We start from the raw sequence: 21,097 nt of genomic DNA, 5'->3' as shown, positions 1-21,097 counted from the left end.
GAGTTCTCCCTGAAAGGAGTTTCATACCTGGCTACCCTGTGAATGCTGGAACAAAGGTTCTCGGCATTTTTTCTGATAAGTGTTTCTTTCCCCATTCACAAAACTTCACACTCTTTTAAATTAGTTTCCTATACTTTCATGCTGAAACTATGAACAGATCTTTGGGAAGGGCAAAAGATGCATGATAGAAATCATGAAACTGATAGTTGCTGCCTCGATTTCCTCATTAAACACTGCAAAAGGAGGAGATCTTTTCAATCCCCACTCAGGCTGAGAATACATCACCCATGTCTGTTCTCTCAATCGTAATGAAAAAGGGGGAAATGTCACTTTTGCTGAAAATGGAAGGACAAACGTACAAGCCCTCAGGAGAGGGGAAGCAAGGTTCTGTAGAGGGCAGCAAGGAGACAGCTATCTGGCAGTCACTGTGCCATGTCACAGGAGACTGTCCTGCACTTGTGTCAGGGGAAACTTCTGTTTCTTTTGTTCCCAAGTCATCTGTGCCTTGTGTTGTGTGCTACATCTGCCACCAACAACAGCAGGAGGAAGCTGAACTGGGAAAAACTGGTGTCCCTGCATTCCAGACAGGTAAAAGGGAGTGTATGATCCCTTCCCTCCTGGAAGGTGAGCTTTGCTCCAAGTACCTTCCACACCAGCTGCCAGGTGCTGCTGTGGCACCACTTGCACTGCTGAAGTGGGAAAAAATCCGTGTGGATTCATGTTGCCCCCTCCATTTGGAGGTGCAAAGGAGAGTAGTTAATTTAAATTACCCTGATGAATTTACCCCGGATGAGGCGTTACATAAGTCCCCATGATGATTTAAATACTCCTCAAGAGGGAGAGAGTCACCACGATCTGGGAGGAAAAGTGATGCGAGTTCTCAGAGAGGACGTGGGTGGAGGTGAGTGGTTTTTGTTCTGTCATCACCATATCAAGAGCTTCCCAAGCAAAAAAGCCTTTGCCAAATTGTGCCATTTAGATGGCACTGGCTAATTGCTCTGTTTCATGGCAATAACACAACACTTGTCATATCCTGCTTCAGGTTGGCTTGCTTGTAGAGGTCCTGTAGTATTTTGGGGTTTTTTTTCCCTGTGAAAAACAGTAGGTTGTGATAAAACTGCCTGTGAAGGGTTCAGCTGGAACACAGCCAGCCGTCGCCTGATGGGATCACAGTTTGTATTGCATGTGCTTCTACCCTCATGGCAAGGGAATTCAGTGAGCACAAAAGTACAATTTTCCTCTTTCTCTGATTCATCCTCTAAAACTGTCCACAAAACCATAATTTTTCAAGTGTAAAAAGTATGTACAGGCTGGAAAATGGGTTTATAAATAGAACTTTACACTGAATAATGACTTTGGGGCACTGAACTGAGAGAGGACAGGCAGAATTTTGGAGAAAGTCATTTGGTTTTAACACTGAAGTTATTTCAAAGTTATAAGCAAGATATTTCTCAGGAGAGGTTCTCTCTTTTTTTTTTTTTTTTTCCTTTTTGTATTGTGTCATCCCTGTGGAGAGATTTGTGGAATCATAGAGAACCAAATTAGGCAAAATGCCTGTTATGTAACCTCATGGTTCTTTAAAAATAGCAGGAGCATCACTATCACTAGAGCTTCACCCTTCCCAAAGTCTATGTACACCACATGGAAAGTGGGGTCAGGAAATAGTGGAGACCATATAAGGAAATATAAAGATCATTTTTACAGCAATGCATAGAAATTTGCATAATTATTATCCCATTTTGACTTTTTAACTTTAGAGAATCTATGTGGGTCAGTTTTCCCTGTTTTAATTAGCAAAATCAAAATAACAAAAAATGGCAATTTCCTTCTTTCAAGCTCAAGTGGACTACTCAGCCTGTAGCAATAATTATATTTTTCAAATGTGAGGTGCCTAATTTAAAATATGAGATTCCCAGTAGTTGCACAAGTTTTAAGGACAAGAAGAGACAGAAGCAAGCGAGCCTTTTGTTCTTATTGCTTCCCAGCCAAAAGTCCTCTCAACATCTAAACTTTGTAGGAATTATGTCATTCTTGTAAATAAGTTTCTGTGTCAATATTATTTATTGGAAAATAGTTTACCCACTGGGGTAAATGAAGAGCAAGGCTTACTAATCAGATTACTACCATGCTTATTCTAATTTATACGTTCCATGGTTAGCCTTAAAGCCACAGTTGACCTCTTATTTTTTATATTAACTGGAAACCATTCATCAAGTGAGTTACCCCTCTCCTTTCAAATCCACTTGTATTACTAAAAGGTTGAGTAAAGACCTCTGGGGAACAAGGGCAATTTTTGACATGGATCTCAACAGATTAAACTATGCAGGGACAATATAGAATACATTGGAGCAATAACATTATCACATCATAGCCTGATTGAGAGGCATTTCCTTGCATTTTTGTCCTTTTACCATAAGCCAATAGTAGCCACAGGCATTTGACTGGAGAGCCCGGAGGATTGACAGGCCTGGCAGTCATTACACGCTGGATTGAATACTAGATTACTCCAAAGTGGCTCAGGGTCAAGGATCAGTGTGTTCCCTTTTGGCACTAAATGACTTTAATATCCTTACTGTATTAGTCAATTACTTTAAAGCTGCTGCTCTCTGAGCTCTCTCTGCCCCCCTGCAGTTTACTATGGACATTTGAATTGCTCCCATACTTAACCCACACATCTGCTTTTAGCTGTCAAAAGAATAGTGCTACCACTGGAGCTATTGACAATGCAAAATGAACAGAGATACTTGCTGTCAGTGTCAAGTGGCACTTTCTTTCCATTGTTTGTTTCAAACAACTCCTAAATAATGCCACAGCGACACTGGTCCCAATTTAGGAAGAGTCCGATGGTGGTTTACAGCCTACCTTTAATTTAATCTCAACATGACCAAAACAAGCAGCAGTAAATTATTCTGTCCACACAGTTAGTCATTTCTTGGGCAGGGGGGGGCGGTGAAAAAAGGGTTTTCCAAAGAGCTGAAGTGCTGTGGTAAGGCACGAAATGAAAGGTTGCTTTCCACTCTTGCTTAAATTTCACAAGAGTCTCTGTGACTATAGCAAATTACACTGCACTTCTGAATTTATTGGTGCAACACAGTGAAGAATTTTATATCATGGCCACTGAACATTAAAAGGTCTGGCTTGGCTTGGTGTTAAACCAACATGTCTGGATTAAATATGAGCAGAACTGATCTGAATTTTAAAACTGCTTGAAAGTCATGCCTTTAGTGTTTTAGTGAAAGTGATATCACTGCACATGAAAGCACATCTGTGCTGTGGGGCCCAACTTGTGTGTGGTGATGTCATTGGGTTAAAAAAACAAGTCAGGACTTTGCAGCTAGATACATACAGAAATAATTTTCCTTTATGAATATACCTATTTTCATCTGCATGAGGATAAATGGGCACTGCATCTTACTGGGAGAGCTGTCAACTCTGTAGTTTGGTGAGCCCATGCTGCATGCCAACAGTCACACAGTTTGCTCTCTTTGTAATAAGCTGTAACATGGGTATAAAGACTGGTTGTTTTGCTGTTTATTGTGAAAAATACAACTAGTGTTTCACAAGGAATAACACCATGCCTGTTGCTGCGTACATCAAATTGATCTGCTTTTTGGACAATCCAAGAAGGATCTGTCTTGGCAAAGTTACCTTTCTTCTTCAGAAAGCTGTTAAATGTCCTCATGAACAAGGGCTTTGGACTCTTTCTTTAGTGCATAAAAAAAAAAAAAATTAAATTCTGACATACAAGGTAGGTCAACACAGGTCATTTCTACTGGGAATTCTAAAAGATATGATACCCAGGCTGCCCAACAAATTTAGTAGCATAGTGCTCACTCTGACCTGTTTGCCAATAACAAGGCCAAAGGAAAATATAATCCGCTGTGCATTGTAAGCTTCTGGAAGGCTTAGGCAGTATCAGAGACTTTTTAGCTCCTGGCTTCATCAGTCTTTGTATTTCACTGGAAATTAAAATCACTGTGTTAGAAAGCAGATGAAACAACATTTTGAAAAAAATAAATCTCAATCTCTAAGTGCATGTCGTTGTTATTCAGGATCTTTAGGCATATAAGTATATTGTAGGCAACAGAGCAGTAACTGAAATGCAGATATATATGATCGGTTCTAAAATACACACACACTTGCATGTTTTTCAACACACAACTGCTGCAGGAAGGCAGACAGACAGTATGCTGTGGACAGTAATATATATTTAGTTTGCAGTATGCCTCAACCCAGTGGCTAGGCATAATGAATGGTGCCTTGGGGAATGCTCTGAATAATTGTGCTAATTTAAAATTTAGTCAGCAAAGGACCTTAAAAAACTTGATACCTCTTGGTAATGATGCATCATTAGCACTTTTCATTCATTTATATTTTGTTGTGTTTAGGGATTTGGGTATTCACGAGAAGAAAGGTAGTCTGACAAGAGAGTGATTGAATCAGCCCCCTTGATACCTGGGAGTGACAGAAGGTGAAGTACTGTAGCTGCAGTTGACAACTACTTTAATATGAGCCACTTACAAATATTTACAATTCATAAGTCAATGATGAGCTTCTGTATAGCACATAAATAATACCATAAGTATTTGGCATACTTATTTGGAGCCTGTTCATTAGTTGGAAGATAGCTTAGAGTTAAAGAGTTATGGAAACATTTTCAATTAAAATTTCAATTCAAAGAGCTTCCTTTGGAGACTGCAGTGCACAGCTTTGAAGAAAATAATACACATAAAACAGGTGAGTTCACACTTCCAGAAAAGTGCCATTCTCTCAGCTTAATCAGGGGAGCAAAACATCCGACTCCAGTGCAGTAAGATATGTAAGATTAATAGAAACTGGTTCTTGATGATTTACTTGGCACAAATACCACAGCACTAAACACATGGCCTTTCTGCAGTGCAACAATAAACATACCAGAATCTAACCAAGAAACAGTGAATCCTATTTGCTGCACGAGTAATTGTGTTGGGGCTATAATTCCTCTTGTTAAGGAATTCTACTAATAAGTTGATTTTTTTAGGCCAAATGAGACACCTTAGGGTGCATGATTTTGATCTGACTGTAATAAAAAGTTGACAGGCTGAAAATTAGGCACCTATTGACTGACAGAGTTCAGTATTTTTTTGTTCAAGACAGACATTTATATGTAAACTTTTTGGTTTGTTTCTCATATTAAATGTTGAACATTTTTGAAAAGAGGGGGGAAAAAAACCCAACAGCCCCACATTCCATAAACTACAATCAAATAAAATGAAAAAGCTTACAGAGAATTCATTCTTCTTTGGGGTTTGTTAGTTTGTTTTCCTAAGAAGCTAAAATATCTGTATTTTCCTGAAGTATTTTAGGCAGAATAATTGTAGCTTCCATCTCTTTTAGTACGAGTGCATGGTGCAGTGATGAGTGCTAAATACATTAATCAGGAGTGAAAGATAAACTGAAATTCTAGAGCACATTCTTGGATACATAAAAAGATAAACTAATACTCAGAACAGTATTAAAACATAATAACTTACTGTGTTTGTGTTTTCTGGACTTTGTCATTCCTATTTTTTTTTTTTTTTAATATAACAATGAGGTTTTAAATGACCACTAGGAATGGACACTCCTTTCTTTCCATCCTGATGGGTAATGAGAGAGACAACACCTCCAGCCATTATTCCTTCGAGTGCTGAGTGGGAGTGCAGTTAACTTTGATAGCATAGAAATAAGTACATCCTTTATTGCATAGGAAAAAAATGTCGAGAGTAACCTATTCAGTTTAATATTTTCTCAGAGTAATTACACATAAAATTAGCTACCATCAAACTTTTTAGCTACTTTTCCCAATCATATTAGCTGCGTACGTACACATTTCATGTCTCAGCATGGAAGAATTATTTTTACCTGGCAATATCCACAGAAAAAATTCAGAGTGATTATTTTTTTTTTTTTCAATTTTAATTGTTGACAATTTTAGGTTTGAATCTCAAACTATAATTAATTTTTTGGATACTAGTACAGAAAATAATCTGTAACGTCTTGCTCATGTCTGTACAATACAATCACTCATTAATGCAGTTTCAAATATCAAAAAAGATGTCAGTTTTCTGTTTAATTTTTATGCTGTTTGTAATAGGAGTCTTCATGTCATGGATCATCCTGAGGTATGTAAACAACATACAAACTTACTTTGAATAATATATAATCTCATGATTTTCTCTCACAAAATGACACATACAAATCAAAGACCTAAAGCATGGAAAGTAACATATTTTGGTCTTGTGACTAATGGTAACCTGGTGCTATTGAATTACTGAACTGTGTCTGAGAACTAATGAGAAAAATTTCCCAGGGGAATCTTTATCCAATGCACTTGGAGAGCACCTTGGGGACTCATTCCGTGTCTGTCACCTTTCCCGTCTCATTGACACTCAGCTTCTTTACCACCATTACACTGTGCAACCATTTCACTTTACACCTCACGATTAGAATATTAAAAGAAGAGAAAACTACACTACTTGCTCCAGATAGCAGAGTTGTTTTTGACACTTAGAATAGAAATTGTCACTGAGATATCACAAGGACATGACTCTCTCCAGCTCCAGAGTACCCAAAGAACATTGTAAAGCTCAGAGCTGTATTATTTTAAAGACACTCATATTTCATATTTCTCAAAAAGATTGTTTTTTTCGTTTCTTGATTAACAACAAAACACTTAAGAACGTCATGTCATGTCATGTAGACCACAAAAATTATTTCTCTTAGATAAAATTTTCTACTCTCATAATAGCAAGGGCGGAGACACTGGTATTGATTATACAATGATGAATTTTTAAATGAAGGAATAGAAACATCATTAGCAAAAATGTATCATTTTCCATGTGGTAAATATTTGGTGAAGACTTGTGAAGGAAAGGAAAACTCTTCAGTGCATTTAAATGGCTTTTGTTTCATTGATTTAAGGACACTGCTGATTTCCCTCAGAGAGGATTTGTCTCATATATCTTACATCCATATTTAGAAGAACTTTGGTATATCCCATTAGGGCCAAAATCTGCCTTCATCTGAAAACCCCTCACTGAAGTGCACAGAACTACTCTCATGAGCAAGAGCAGGCAGGATTTGGCCTCAGGGAATAAAGCTCAACTTAAAAAAGTTTGAAAAAACCCAGCTGCATTTTTAGCTTAAAGAGTGCTCTAATTTCACCTGGTTGGTGATTTCAGACAGAAGCTAATTAAAGCCAATGGAGAATTTTAAAAATGAAGAAAAAACCCCACAAATTAGGACAGCAGGGGGAAAATAAGTTTCCTAATTATATATAATGAGGATGTCTTCTACACAGTGCAGTAAATGCTCACCTTTTCTATAATACTGCGAATAGGCTGATTTCTGCTGTGTGGCCCAGAGTGCTACACACAGAGCTGCTTGTACCCATCACACAAGTATTTGATTTTATTAAAGAGTTCTAGTTAGCCAAATGTCCATGGGGGTCAAACACTGTGACTTGTGTAGAGACTGAGGAGTACTGAACATATTTGACTGTTGATGATATTAACAGAACTATTGCCTCCAGCAGCTGTTTTTGTCAGTGTTTTGTTGACATTGAGGAACTGTGGGAAGGGGAGATTGTTTTGGCAAGTATTAGGAGGAAGTCAGGCTGTATACTGAGTTTGGTTTTGCCTTCTGCCAAAAAAAGATCTTTCCATGGAGTTGATGAAAATCTGCTGTCATTCCATCCTACTTCTGAAGATTGTGAGATTTCTGCTATGAACTCCTTGAGGACAGGTTGAATGCAGTATTTTCTTCAGTATTGTGCAGCCATTGTGTGCTAGAGTAGGTCTATTATATCTTGAAAATATTTGAGTGCACCTGTTTCAACCTTGCATTACCTACAGTTCAGTCTTTCACTGTTGACTCAGCAAATATTCTTTGCTCTAAACAAAATGAAAATGCACTCTTGAGGTTGTAGATTTTCTAGAAGATTCTGTCCCCTTCCCATGAATTCTGAGTTTCAGAGGGGAGGTAAAGGAAAGTTGGAGACTGACTTAAAAATTACAATATTACTGCTAATTTATAGGGAATGATTATAAACCCCTGAGTGACAAACTCTCTCAGGAATTACCAGCCCTCTGATGTTTGATGCAAGCTTCCAATGTGTGAAAAATACAGTGATGATGATAAATAGGGAAACAATGTTTCAATTTAAAGTTACTCTGAACCTAGTGAAATAACAAATGTTTTAAGTCTTATTTGTTTTATCAGACTGAGTTTAAATAATTAGAACAGGAATAGTCATGCATATCTGTGACAAGTGAGGATGAAACACTTCTGTCAGATGATCTTCATCTCCACTCTGCATCCATTCTGCACAGGGGGAAATAAACGAATAAGAAGCAAGATTGTGAAGATCTTTATTACCAGCTCTAGCCTGTTCACTTTTACCTTTCTATTTTGAATTTCAAGACACTATACTTTATTCCAAGTTCAAACCAACACTCCCTTTGTTGCTTTAACTGGTCTGAGATCTACCATGCATGAACAGAATGTGAAAGAAGAAACTAGTTTATGGTTATTTTAGAAAAGTTTTTTCCTTTCACTTCAGAGTACTTAATCTTAAAAATCTTTAAAAGTCTATGAGCTGGTCTATTTAAGCTTCCTCTATTTAAATATCTAGATTTAAGTCAAAAAATATGAGAGGTATTTTTGGTTGTTTGACTTTGGGGTTTTTTTAAGCACTTACATATTCTTGTCTCATCTTCTACATGGCAAAACATAATTATTTTGAAAATATATATGGGAAACATTCCATGTCAATATTTACAATATCAGGAGGCAGGTTGTGTACTGTATTTCTTTGTCTTTCTCAGAAAGAGAATTATGAGTGTAGCTGGATAAGAAATCTTTAGACTCCTGGTTTTGCAGGAACCACATGAACCAGATACTTGATTCAGTATCATGTTAGTACTGCTACAGGCAACCAGATGTTTCAGTAGAAGCTGAGATTTAATATGCATTTAAAAATTCTCTGTGACCTCTCCCCTACCCATTAAATTTCGTACAACTGGCTGTTACAAGCTTCTCAGGGATAGTTTTTGATTGAGAGCTGATGAGGCTATGTTAAATGTTCCCAATGATTTGGATACCCAAATCCATGACTTTCTTACGTAGAAAAATGTAATAACTAAAACCTGAGGGCAAGTAACAGATATGTAAATACTACTAATTCCATGAATCCTTACTAGTACACAATATTGATTTGCAGGGACAGTAAGTGAAATTAGGCATGTTTCATCATCTGTCATTTTACTTTACTACCTCAGACTTAAAAAAGGCATCAACTTCATGTAATTTCTATGCAATTTTATATATGCATAGATAGCGAAAGATGCACTTTAGAATGAATCTCTTAAGGCCAAGAAAGTTCAAATGTAATCCTCCCACTGCCACAGATCTGTGTGCAATTTTCCTTAAGTTGAAGTAGGGATACATAAATAGAAGCAGCAGAGCATCTGACCCATCATTCATATTCAGGATGGTTTCCCTGTTTCAGTTGTTTACATAAAAGTTGCTCTGTTTTGAGCAATTAACATTTTCTGTCGAGAAACAGTGAAGGCAGAGAGTTATTAAGAAATGTGTTATATGAAAGTCTATAGGGAAAGGAAAAAAAAGAATGCAGAACCACTTTCAATACCTCAGTGTCCATGACTAATGCTATGGTGGACAGCTGAGACAATAGACACTGTGCATTGACGAGACAAAAATCTTGCCCTGAACTTTTTCAGACTTGTGAAAGAAAAATATTTTAGTTATAACCAGCTTTTTTTAGAAATGGGAACATTGTGTTGCGGATATCATATATTTTGCCTACCTAAGTGCAGTGCTTGGAATAAAACAAATAATATATGTTTAAGCCAAATTTATGTCTCTCAAAATCTTTCTCTGCAGACCCCAGAGTCATGCCTGAATATCTTCTTATTCTTTAATATATAATTGAGAATGTGCAGTGAAACACTAATGTAACTGTTATCTAGTGCCAACAGCAGACAGGTCTGGCCAAGACGATAAATAAAGTTTATATAGTTTTGTTCAAGGGACTGATTATCACTATTTATCTGTCATTCCTTTCAGTTTTTGAGATTTCATTGCACTGAGCTGGGAGTTTAACATGAACTGTTTTTATGATTCATCCTGATCTGGTTTGTCACAAACAGCTAAAAGTTCTGCTCTAAATGACTTTGATGGTGTCAGTGCCAAAGCAAACGTGGGGTATATGTTTACAATCTCCTTTTATACATGTCTGGGGCAGAAGAGCTATTGAAGCAAATTACTTCTCACCCACACAGAGGGTATTTCTTCAATGTCACAGCAGAGGTCATTGACAGGGCAACTTGGAGAAGACAGCTTCCGAAGAAGAGTGTGCTTACATTTTCCATAGTGCCCATCCAACTTTTCTCAAACACTCTCAAGAAAAATATATTTAACCCTTTTATAAATAGAAAATGCAAATACAAAAATAAGTCTTTAAAGCTTTAAGCATCTGCAATATTAAATGATGTTTGCAGGAATAACCATCACATGCCACAGTAGTCCCACAGTTCTGGTAACAGCCAGAATGATACATCATTTTTGTGTTTTAACAGTAAATATTTTTAACTGCTAATCTATTCAGTGAGGCTATATAATTTCTTGTTGATGTTGCTATACTGACCTCTGCAGGCTTTGGAAGTTTGGAACATTGTTTACTGCAATGACTGCTGTGACCTATGCAGCTAAATGAGTCTGTAGCACCAGAACACTTGAGGGCTAACACACTCACCTGAGAGTTGTATTTCTTCTTAGCTCTAAAGAACAAACTGAAAAAGAATTTAAGGTAATTATTTGAAAGTAAATGTTCTTGATGCTCAGAATATGTTAGCTGAGGAAAAAATAAAGTGAAAAAATAGGTATTTAAATAGATCTGTTACAGATGTGAGAAGTTGTGATATGACCAGGCAATTAAGAAATGCAGACATTTTAGATGAAAAGCATTATTCCTGTTAAGTTTTTCTCTTCAGAAAAAAACAGAAGAAATTCTGCAATATGTTTGATACAATTTGATCCAGTCTGCTATTCTGTTCCTAGATATAATTAAATTAAAAGTTGCCTAAGTACAGTATCATTTTTATAAGTTTTCTTAACTAAGAAAGACACACCAGGATGAATAGTGATACTTAAATGCTGCAAAGTTCCCCATCTTCTGGATTTCAGTATCTTGAATTAAAATAATTTCACACAGTACAATGCATGCATTAATCTAATCTGGGTTATTTTCTGTTAAATACTTACTGCCTTTTTGGAGTTAAGTGTGTTCCTTACATTTATTCATGTCCAAATACAATTTTTCAATTATGGTCTGACACTTCTTTTATACATATATATCATTTTGTAACTTATAGTCATGTTTGGCTGACATACAGAGCTATGCCCTATACCTTGTTTATGTTAGAAACAAAGACTCTCTGAACTGCAGCTCTGTTTATAGCTATTTGTGGTTTAACAAATGACAAAATACAGAAGACTTAAAAATCTTGGTCTGGAAAAAATATCTCAGTCTGGTTTATGTTTTCATCTACTTTCCCTACACTTATTGATTTTGTTAACTGTTTCAGCTATTCACTGTACACTTCTCTGACCACATGGTATTTATGTTGTATGCAGGTAACTGACATTTGAAGAAAAACAAAACATACAGGATGAAGTCCTGACTCCTCTGAAGGCTCCCATTGACTTTAGAAAAGCCAAGAATTTTCCTGCTGTATTTTTGTCACTCTTGCTTCATCTTCAGAATTACATGATCTCTATGACAAATTCAAGTTTTATGTAATTAATCTTCCTCTGTAAGAGAATAAGAGAATATACCCTGAGACAATCAGACATATGAATATGCCCAACTCTAAAATTTGTGGAAAAAACTGTGCATTTTGGGATGGATTATCACTCATGTTGTATTAAATTTTCTGTAGTCCCATACTGTTAACCAAGAGATGCCAATAGACAGGCAAAACAGACAGCAACTGGCAGGAGAGGAAAATATACGTGGGAAGCTGCAAGGCAGTTCCTTAAATATTTGGCTTAACATTCACTTCCTCAGTTTTATTTTTTTCCAGTTTTTCGTGTTGTCAAAACAAATGATCTGAGATAACTGGGGATTTTGTCTGAGAGAATAAAGATTTTGAGATTACTATTCCATTTATCTGCACCATTTGCATGAAAGTCTCCATATCATATGTCATCATCTCCTAACTAGACTAAGTGCTGGTCATCCTTTTGTGCTGATTCCTGTGGTGCTCAGAGCTCTGGATGAAGGGATGAATTTTTGTGCATTTTTAGGCTGCCTATCCCAACTGTTCTCATCCAAATCAAGAGCAGTGTTAGCAATGATAGTGAAGTTTTCACAGAGCAAAATTCTGGCATACACCTAATGTTCTTCAGTCACAGAAATGCATTCAATCCATGGTCTTCGTGACCAAACTAGGGCTAATCTGAAGTAAAAAATACATCAGTATGGATAGTGAAGAATTTAGTTCCTCAAAATCAATTTTTTTACTATGGAGATCTGGTCCTTTTTGCTCCACAATGTTTGCTAATGCTAACATAGCCACATTGTCTTGCTCAAAAATATTGGAAGAGCTTGAAACTAAACACTTGTGTCTTAAAGGTCAGCAGGTAGCCAGTGAGAATGGGCAAAGATAGACTCAGTTCTGGCTATCAGCAAGTTTTTATAGGCTGGCAAATTAAGAAAAAGGCAACTGGATGCAGAATGTGATTCCTCCCCACTTGAACCTCTCAATAGGAATCTCTAGGGAGCTGCAGGTAGAGGAAACACAACAGCAGCAATGACAGTTGTCAGTCCCTTCTCATACTCATCCACGCTGCCTACACTGCAAACTGAAGTTCTGAGAAACCTGAATTGGCTTGATTGACTTTATGTTGTCATATGATGTAGTGCAAAGAGGAAAAGCCTAGGCTTTGATTTAGTAAAATGTATTCTGGCTCTGGGACCCCATGCCTGAAAAACACCTTTACAGCAAGGACTGTTCAGGGCTTGTTCCTGGCTGAGGCATGCACTGTTCATGAGCAGGGGTCTGAAGGCTGGAGGCACTTTGTGTCCCCTTAGCAATGGGCATGCTAGAGGGCTGCCCTGGGCATGTCCTCATGGACAGGACATGTACTCCTCCACCAAGGAGTAACTGCTCAGAGCCTGCCAGTGCTGTCTCTGGTACATGCTGCAAGTCCCCAAGTACAAGGCAAATTGGAACCAGGAAAGCTTTTCATGGCACACTAAATTAATAATCTAGATGCACCCTAAGCACAGGTACCTGAAGAGTTTGCCTATGCCAGCATAACTAACCAGAGGAGCTATGATGTGACTGTTTTTCCTAGGACATTTCAGGACTGTTATGACATTCAGAATGTATCTGTTTAATTAACCTGGCATATAGGCTGGAGGACCACTGAAAGTTAAGTCATACATTTTTCTATGGTTGCAGTTAGATAACATAGTAAATGCCAAAGCTCTAAAGAAAGAAAACTCATAGTATTTGAATTATGGCTCTTTGTGTATTGATCCCAGATTATGGCACCTGGACAAGTGGTCTAAGAAACCATCAAAGCCTTCTTTGGACTGTCAGCCTTGATTGCTTGGTGTTCACATCAGGTCTATACTTTAACGTGAATAATCTTTAAGTGTTACATTCCCATACTTTTCTGTTTTGATGAAAATTTGGGGCAGAATTGTGGCCTGATTCTGTCAATGTAAAGAGCATAGTTTTGCTTTTTCCCTAGAAGTTTCTAATATGTGCTCATTTCTCTCTTGGATCTCTGTGAAAGCAGTTGAGCAGGATGTCAGCTCCTTTTTATTTTTCTAAGCACAAGCCTTGTTACATTTTGCTTAATCTTCCATCCGTATGGTGACATGTAAAACTGAAGCTTGACCATTTAAGAGTTCAGCAATACACAGCCTCCCAGCAGGTCCCCCCAGGGCACTGTGTCAGATGGTATTAGCAGAAGAGCCAAAGCGAGTGTCCCTGCTGCACTGCTTGGACATGTATAACTGGAGCATTCTGCAATCACAGAGTACCCTGTCTACAACAAACTGTAAGCTCCCTTTACACCATAATATTGCTTTCCACACACGCCCTTAAAACTAAATTGTGTCACAGTTGCTCTAAGACATAGAACTAAAGAAATAAAATGGCAAGTCAGTAAAACAGCATCTTTGCCTATTTCCTGTTTTGAAATCTATTTTCTGATGGGGATGTAAAACTCTCAGTGTAGTGCCAGATACACCTCATTGTGTACTACTACTCCTATAAAAAAGAGTAGTCTTTATGCTATTTAGGTGGCACAGAGCAGATACTATAGGACTGTATTTTTTTTGCAGCATCTGCCGTGCTATTTATGCAATTGACTAGATTTGGTACCTCATTACTGATATAAGCAGAAGCATCACCCATCAATCACACAGAGATTTTGCTTTGCATACTTCAGGGGCTGAACTTGTCTCTGCATCTGAGACAGTGGACATGAAGATTTTCTATGCTGTTTTCTGATTTTTTTTAAAAAAGCACTATGGTATGTATAGTGTGCAAATAGACTTTGCACTGTACTGTAACTATCAGTAATGGTGTGCAGGCTACAATTTAAGGAAAACTATTAGCCTTCTATTACTGGAGAGCATGCAATAATAATAATAATAATAATATGGGAAAAGACAGCACCCTAGTGGGGTGAAACAAAGAACACTGAACACTTTTGAGCCTGATTGTACACAGCCTCAATAGCAGCACTTCTTGTTCACACAAAAAAGTTCCTTCCTGGGAAGCATGGTTGTTATACAGTTACACTGTATTCTTCTTGCACAATGGCTTTAATTTGGAAAAGTTCCTTATTCACACCTGGGTCTTTGAGCAATTGTATAGTCTCACTCAAGCTAAAACAGCTGGTCATGACCTCAAAGGCCCATCCTTAAGAGTTAATCCAAATATGGCCTCAAAATGGCTTTCACATTTTCTGACACAAGGAATTGGATCCATTTTAATTTATCATTTTGGGTTTCTCTTTGTTTTATTTTTCTCTTTAACTGATCTTGGTTATCTTTTAGATTTTCAAAGAATTTAATGCAACTTTTTTAGTTTAGTGACGTCAATGCCAGGAATTTTTTAATTTTTAACAGTTAACAACCAAATTAACCACATAGAGCATCTAGTTGTTTGATAAGTGGCTGAAAACTGAGTGCAGAGAAATCTCTTTTTGTGAAGTTATCCTCTACTTACTTAGACCATGAAAAGAACCCGAACCCAGACTAAAGCCAAGTCAAAAATTAAAATTTTAACCACAAAAGGAGAGAGAGAAATGGCGTAATCTGGACATATACATGTAAGGTGGTCTGACTCCTTGGTGTGTAATGGCTCAAAGTCTGGTCCATGATAACTTCTGTCTTTCATTTAAATACTGCTGGAGTACTGACACTTTTTCTTGAATTCCCTGTCTGAAGGGAATGGCAAGCCCTCCCCCACAGATATTAGAAACAAGTAATCAATTGAGCAAATTAATTTTCTTTTTGTGCCCTAAGAGTAATTTATACATTTTTAAAAAAGAAAATATTTACATAAAGTGAATGTATTTTGCAGATGATAAGTGAGGACTTCAAGCATCTACCTCTGAATTAAAGGTCTTTGGGCATAAGATTAAAGTCAGATCATTCTTCTTCTTCTTCTGAATGCAAAGAAAATTGAAGGCGTACTGCCTTGAACAAAAAGATTGCCCATGTACCTTTTGACTTTGTAACCATGCAAGGCAACAGACCTCCTGCTAGAGTTTCAGTAACAACATGGAGCAAGTTGAGTCCTTCAAATGAATGGTATGTTTAGAAAAACAATTTTTAACAACTGCCATTTTCTTTACGTAGAAATAAATAAGGTCCAGTTTTATATTGCAATATGTGGCCAAGAACACTGTGGCTTTTAGGAGAGTGTGCTCTAGCAGTGGTTTTGCCTATTTCCACTCTATTCTGTGAATATCCTGGCAAACCAGTTTGTTGACCATAGCCCTGAAATACTGGTGAATTCTCAGCTCATGTTGGTAAGTTGTCAGTGCTCTTCAGTGCTTCACTGCTTCACTAAGAAAAACCACTGTTCTTAGTCTATGAGAATTACTTGGAAAAAATATCTGGATTTGTATTCAGTGCCTGTATAGGCATTTGTGACTGCCCTTGCCTCCCATCCCAAAGTCTGAGTAAATATCTAAAGATATCAAAACATTTTTATTGTCATATCTTATGTAGTTTAGTACTGAATTAAATGCTGGAAGATCTATTCAGTGATATGAAATACGATAATTTTGGCTACTCATTTGTTTTTGTTGATCTTATTTTTCAGCAATCTGAATGTTTCTTCAGTCTTCTATTTTGCTCCAGAACTGATATAAATGTTGTCAAGGGACTTTGACCTTTTCCTTAGGAGATGAATGTTTCATGGATGAGAATACCTGCAAAATATGGGGCTTGTACAGCTGTGTGGTTAGGTGCATAATATGGGCACCTCAATTGGTAATACACTGGACAGAGAAATGCAGACTTTTATGATTTAACAAGAATTGTGCAAATATGCAGCCCTCAATGCCATTTATGAATTAATCAAGTGCACAAGCACCTCTTATGAGGACTTCATATCAAGTAAGAAACTCGCCTAGGGACATAATACTAAAAGACCCCTACAAAACTCATTAATAGGAATTGCATCTTCCAATTTTTAATTTAAATATATAATAGAAAAAGAAACAAGCTGTATTAACTTTCCACTGGACTTGAACTAAGGATAATATAGGACAGGATTTACAAAAGTTTTAGAAAACATTGAAAAAATATGTATTTTATATTTAGATAGCACCATTCCACCAAGACATTTCAAAAGGTAACTTTGACACTGATGCAAATAATATTTTTTCAGGCACTTATTTTGGGTACAAAAGACTTCATTTTGTTGTCATTACTGATACATCCTTTTCTCAGGAAGCACAATATGTTCCAATAAAAACAAGAGAATGGTTAAGTAGGACAGGTCCATTGTGACCCACCTGCCTGCACATCCGGTGTTTTCACAAGGTGGGAGAAAGGAGTTTATCTTAACCTTTGAAAGAGGAGTAAAATTAGGTAAAGTTGTCTGAAGTCACTACATTTTTACCTGGCTATTATGGAAGTACTTTTAAATGCTACCAGGCAGTTCAGATAACATAAAAATTCCAATACTGCCTTCGACTCGAGTCAAGGGTACACTTAAAGAGTTATTAGCACCCAGCAAAGTGTGTTAAGTCTGACATTCATGATGTCTCAGTTATTAAATAGATACTAGTACACGTACTGATTTTCTTATAAAACTTAATAATGATAATGACCTTTCCATTTAGAATCAAGATTTCAATGCTGAAAACACCAGCAGATTTATAGAATTTTATGCTAGACGCAAATTACAGATCATTGTCAGTTTTTCATATATACAGAATTTGAAATGTATTTTTCACTTTTCGTCTTGAACATTCATGTGTCATAATGACCATCAAATGTACATATTTCTGTGCATAGCTAACATAATTGATGTTACACTCAATTTATCATTTGATTTAGTGCTCCTCTGCACCAGTGCATTATCCCACTGAGGTGATCTGCTCACAATAGTGCATTTAAATGTTAAAAAAAGACTACAAAAAAAATTGTTCCAGGGACTCTGCTACAGATACTAAACAACAGAGTAGGTGATTTGGATGGCAGAACATCATCATCAAGCAGAGAAATATATAAATCCTTTTGGCTAAAGAGTGAAAACAGACACTGAGGCTTTCATTTTGCCACTCACTGTTGTAACACTACTGCAGGGATTTTTTCTTTTTGGATACACTGAATGCTGATAAGGTACACTCATAAAGAAAATACCAGATATTGCTAAATACTGAACCTAATTTGACCTGGAGCACTGAGCTTAGTCAAAATTACTGATTTTAAGGGCCAGGTTTTCCTCTGCTAAAAAATCAACACATTCTTTCTGTTTTCAATAGGGCTATTTTAGCCTAGGATCTAGCCCATCTCAATAATGAATGCGAATAAATCCTGTGGGGATTACAGCAGATGAGAATTTGACCCCTGACTCTCTGCTACACAGAGAAAAAAAGAAATAATTTTTAGAATATTTAATATATTTTCTTATGCATGAACCAGAGGTTACTTCTAAAACAAACAAGCAAGGCTCTGTGCTTCAGCAGAGATGATTATAAGCAACAATGAATATGATAGAGGCCACGATTCTTTGTTTTCTTCTTTCTTTTTCCCAAAACATCCATTTCCCCATACCTCTGCACAGTGCTTCACATACCTTTTAGGTGCATTCATGTCTGATTCTGTCTGTTATCTGAGGGGGCCAAGTTATGTGAGGAAATATTTTTGAATACTGGTACTCTGAAAGGGTGCAATTTATGTGACTTCAAGTTTACTTACATGAAAAAAATAATTATTGCAAAATTGCATCTCTGGTTACTTCAGAAGTCCCTGCTTAATGCTGGTGATTTTAGAGCACACTATATAACTTTAAGGATGGAAATTATCCACCTGACTTCAGGGATCTGAATGAATCTTAACTTGTCCCAGGGAAAAATGGAAGTGGAGAATTCATTTCACCTACTGGAGACCTCTACCTAAGGCTGACATTAATTGCACCCCAGAAGTGCCAGCTTTTCCACTTTCTATAAAAGAAGATGTGCGGAGATGCAGATGCCAATATTTGTCAAATTCCAACCTAACTTCTTCATTCTCAGAGAAATGGAAAATTCCCTCATCTCCCACAGAATGACCCTGTCTTAAAGGACCGAATCCTCCAGGATACTCTGTGATATGCTTTTTAACAGCATTTATTCTCAATTGCTTTAGGATCAAGAGTCAAAGATGAAAGATGCTTGCTATGGATTGGGCAAGACTTCTGAGGAAGGGGTAAAGAGATCAAAGAAAAGGGTGAAAAATGTTGTCTCAGGAACTGGATAATACCATGCCGGATATTTCCTCTTGTGGAGAAGACAGAGCTTGTCATTTGGCTCCCACAGAGAGCTCACAAAGCAAATTTTACTTGTTCTGCCCGCAAATTTTCTGAACAATGAGTACCTACTCCAGGAATTAAAGCTTATACCTCATTCACATAATGCAATGTTAACGCAAGAATAAAGAAAGGTTCCAAGAAAGTGCTTCTGAAAGATCTGAGCATTTTCTTCCCAGACACAGGACCTCAAATGACTACTAAATCTCCTAAGACCAGGCAGTGAAATGAATGACACCCTTCTGCTTTTAGAAAAACAATGCGCTGGTGTTCTATGTTTAACTATCATGATGTGATCCAGAAAATTTAAATCTATATATGATGCTAGTCTCAAAAATAACCAGGTCAGCTAAAAGATTTCAAAAGTGCATTTCTTGACCAAATTTATATAATTACATAAAAAAATAACAGTTAAAGATTTCAGGGAAAGAAATCAAAAACTAAAACACACTAATGCAGTGAATGAAAGAAGAGAAGCACTGTTAATACTTCAATTTAAAGTAACAGGAGAGTGTAAAAATACTGAATTTGTTATCTTTGAGAAGCCAATTTCTTTTTTTTTGGCTTAACAGACAGTCATGTGAGTTCTTTTTTACAGACACTGGAAACTGCTAAGCATTAATAGGCAAGAGTGGCTTACACAGTCATTGATATTAGCCAATTTTACAAAAATATGAGGATATTGCTTGTGCTGCACTCCATCTAATTATTTTTATTATTTTACCATGGCTCTGATGAAATTCAGTCCCAGAATTTCAGATCTGGATAAACTGTCCCGTTAAATTTATAAGGGAAACAATTTATACTGGGGTTTGGGTTAGTTAAAACCTGAAATATATTTAGAACAAATCCCAGGTTTGAACACTGCTGGACAGGTGGGAAATTTGTGGATGTCAGCTTATGGCCAGGATTTTTTAATACATTGGAATAACTACTTGAAAGAACAGTTCAGAAACTTTATTTCTGCATTTTTTCAGAACATACTCATTTTGAAAATATGCTAAAAACTACTGGCCATCTCTGAGGAACTGATCTGTTTATTATCAGTGGGTTCATATAATAAATGTAGAGTCAGTCTTTAATACTACAGAAAGATCTAGTCTAAACTTAGAAATTCAAAGTTAAAGACGACGTTCTACATTCAATTCATCTTCTGGCACCTTGTTATTGAAGAACATATAGTGCTAACATCACACACAGATCTGAGGCTCCACCATTACCTAAGCACAACAGGGTGAGATAACGACGGTGTGTCAGCCTTTTGTTGGTCCGTGTCACAACCTTCACGTTACTTTGTGAGAAGAACTGCTGTCAGGGCATTTCAAGTTGCTTTTGAAATAGTGCCAAGAATGAGGAGGCCCCACTGTCCAATTGCTTTTCCAGTATTAACAAACTATATAGGAGAAAAAAAAAAAAGAAGAAATTGCTCAGTTTGCATCTCAGTGCATGAAAAATCCTAAAGTGTTGCAGGGACAATTGATTATCCAGAGGGCAACACATCATTTCTCACTGAAAAAGGCCCTTTCTGACGTCCTACTGGTTATCTATATGAACAGTTCTTTTGTATTTTCCTTTCAACAACTGAGAAATAAAGAAGAGGTAGAAAATGAGGTTACAGGAAAAAATCAGGAGAAAACAATGATTCATAAGACTGTTCGGGTTTTCAGCCCCTTGTCTAAGGATAACCATTTGTTTCTTAAGCAATAATCATCATATGAACAACAGCAAATATTTAAGTATTCCTTCATTTTTTTCTTTAGGGGTCTTATTACAATAGACCACACTCTCTATACTGGAACTATATTGTCTGAATGAGAGCAAAATGGCCTTAAATGTAGCTGAGATGATTTTAGGGAAGTTCTAATTATCCAGAAAAAGTTACACAATCTCTTGTGGAATCTATTGTGATTCATTATTCTATGTCACCATGAACTGGTAGCATTTACAAAGACAATTAACATTGGAATAGTTTGTTCCCATGATGGGACTATTCACATGAGTTA

At 36.8% G+C, this 21,097-nt stretch overlaps 1 long non-coding RNA gene across 1 annotated transcript; it reads left to right on the top strand.

Moving 5' to 3' along the window:
- Positions 1-437: 437 nt before the first annotated feature.
- Positions 438-14,115, top strand: LOC111937081 (uncharacterized). Its single transcript, XR_002868413.2, has 4 exons — positions 438-588; positions 4,389-4,471; positions 10,696-10,849; positions 11,677-14,115. It is a non-coding gene; the product is annotated as an uncharacterized LOC111937081 (long non-coding RNA).
- The last annotated feature ends 6,982 nt before the right edge of the window (positions 14,116-21,097 follow it).

Source organism: Cyanistes caeruleus, chromosome 4 (genome assembly GCF_971803275.1).
Source record: "Cyanistes caeruleus chromosome 4, bCyaCae1.hap1.1, whole genome shotgun sequence".
Lineage (NCBI taxonomy): Eukaryota > Metazoa > Chordata > Aves > Passeriformes > Paridae > Cyanistes > Cyanistes caeruleus.
The sequence above is the reverse complement of the archived record's forward strand: the minus strand, read 5'-3'. Positions and strand labels throughout refer to the sequence as shown.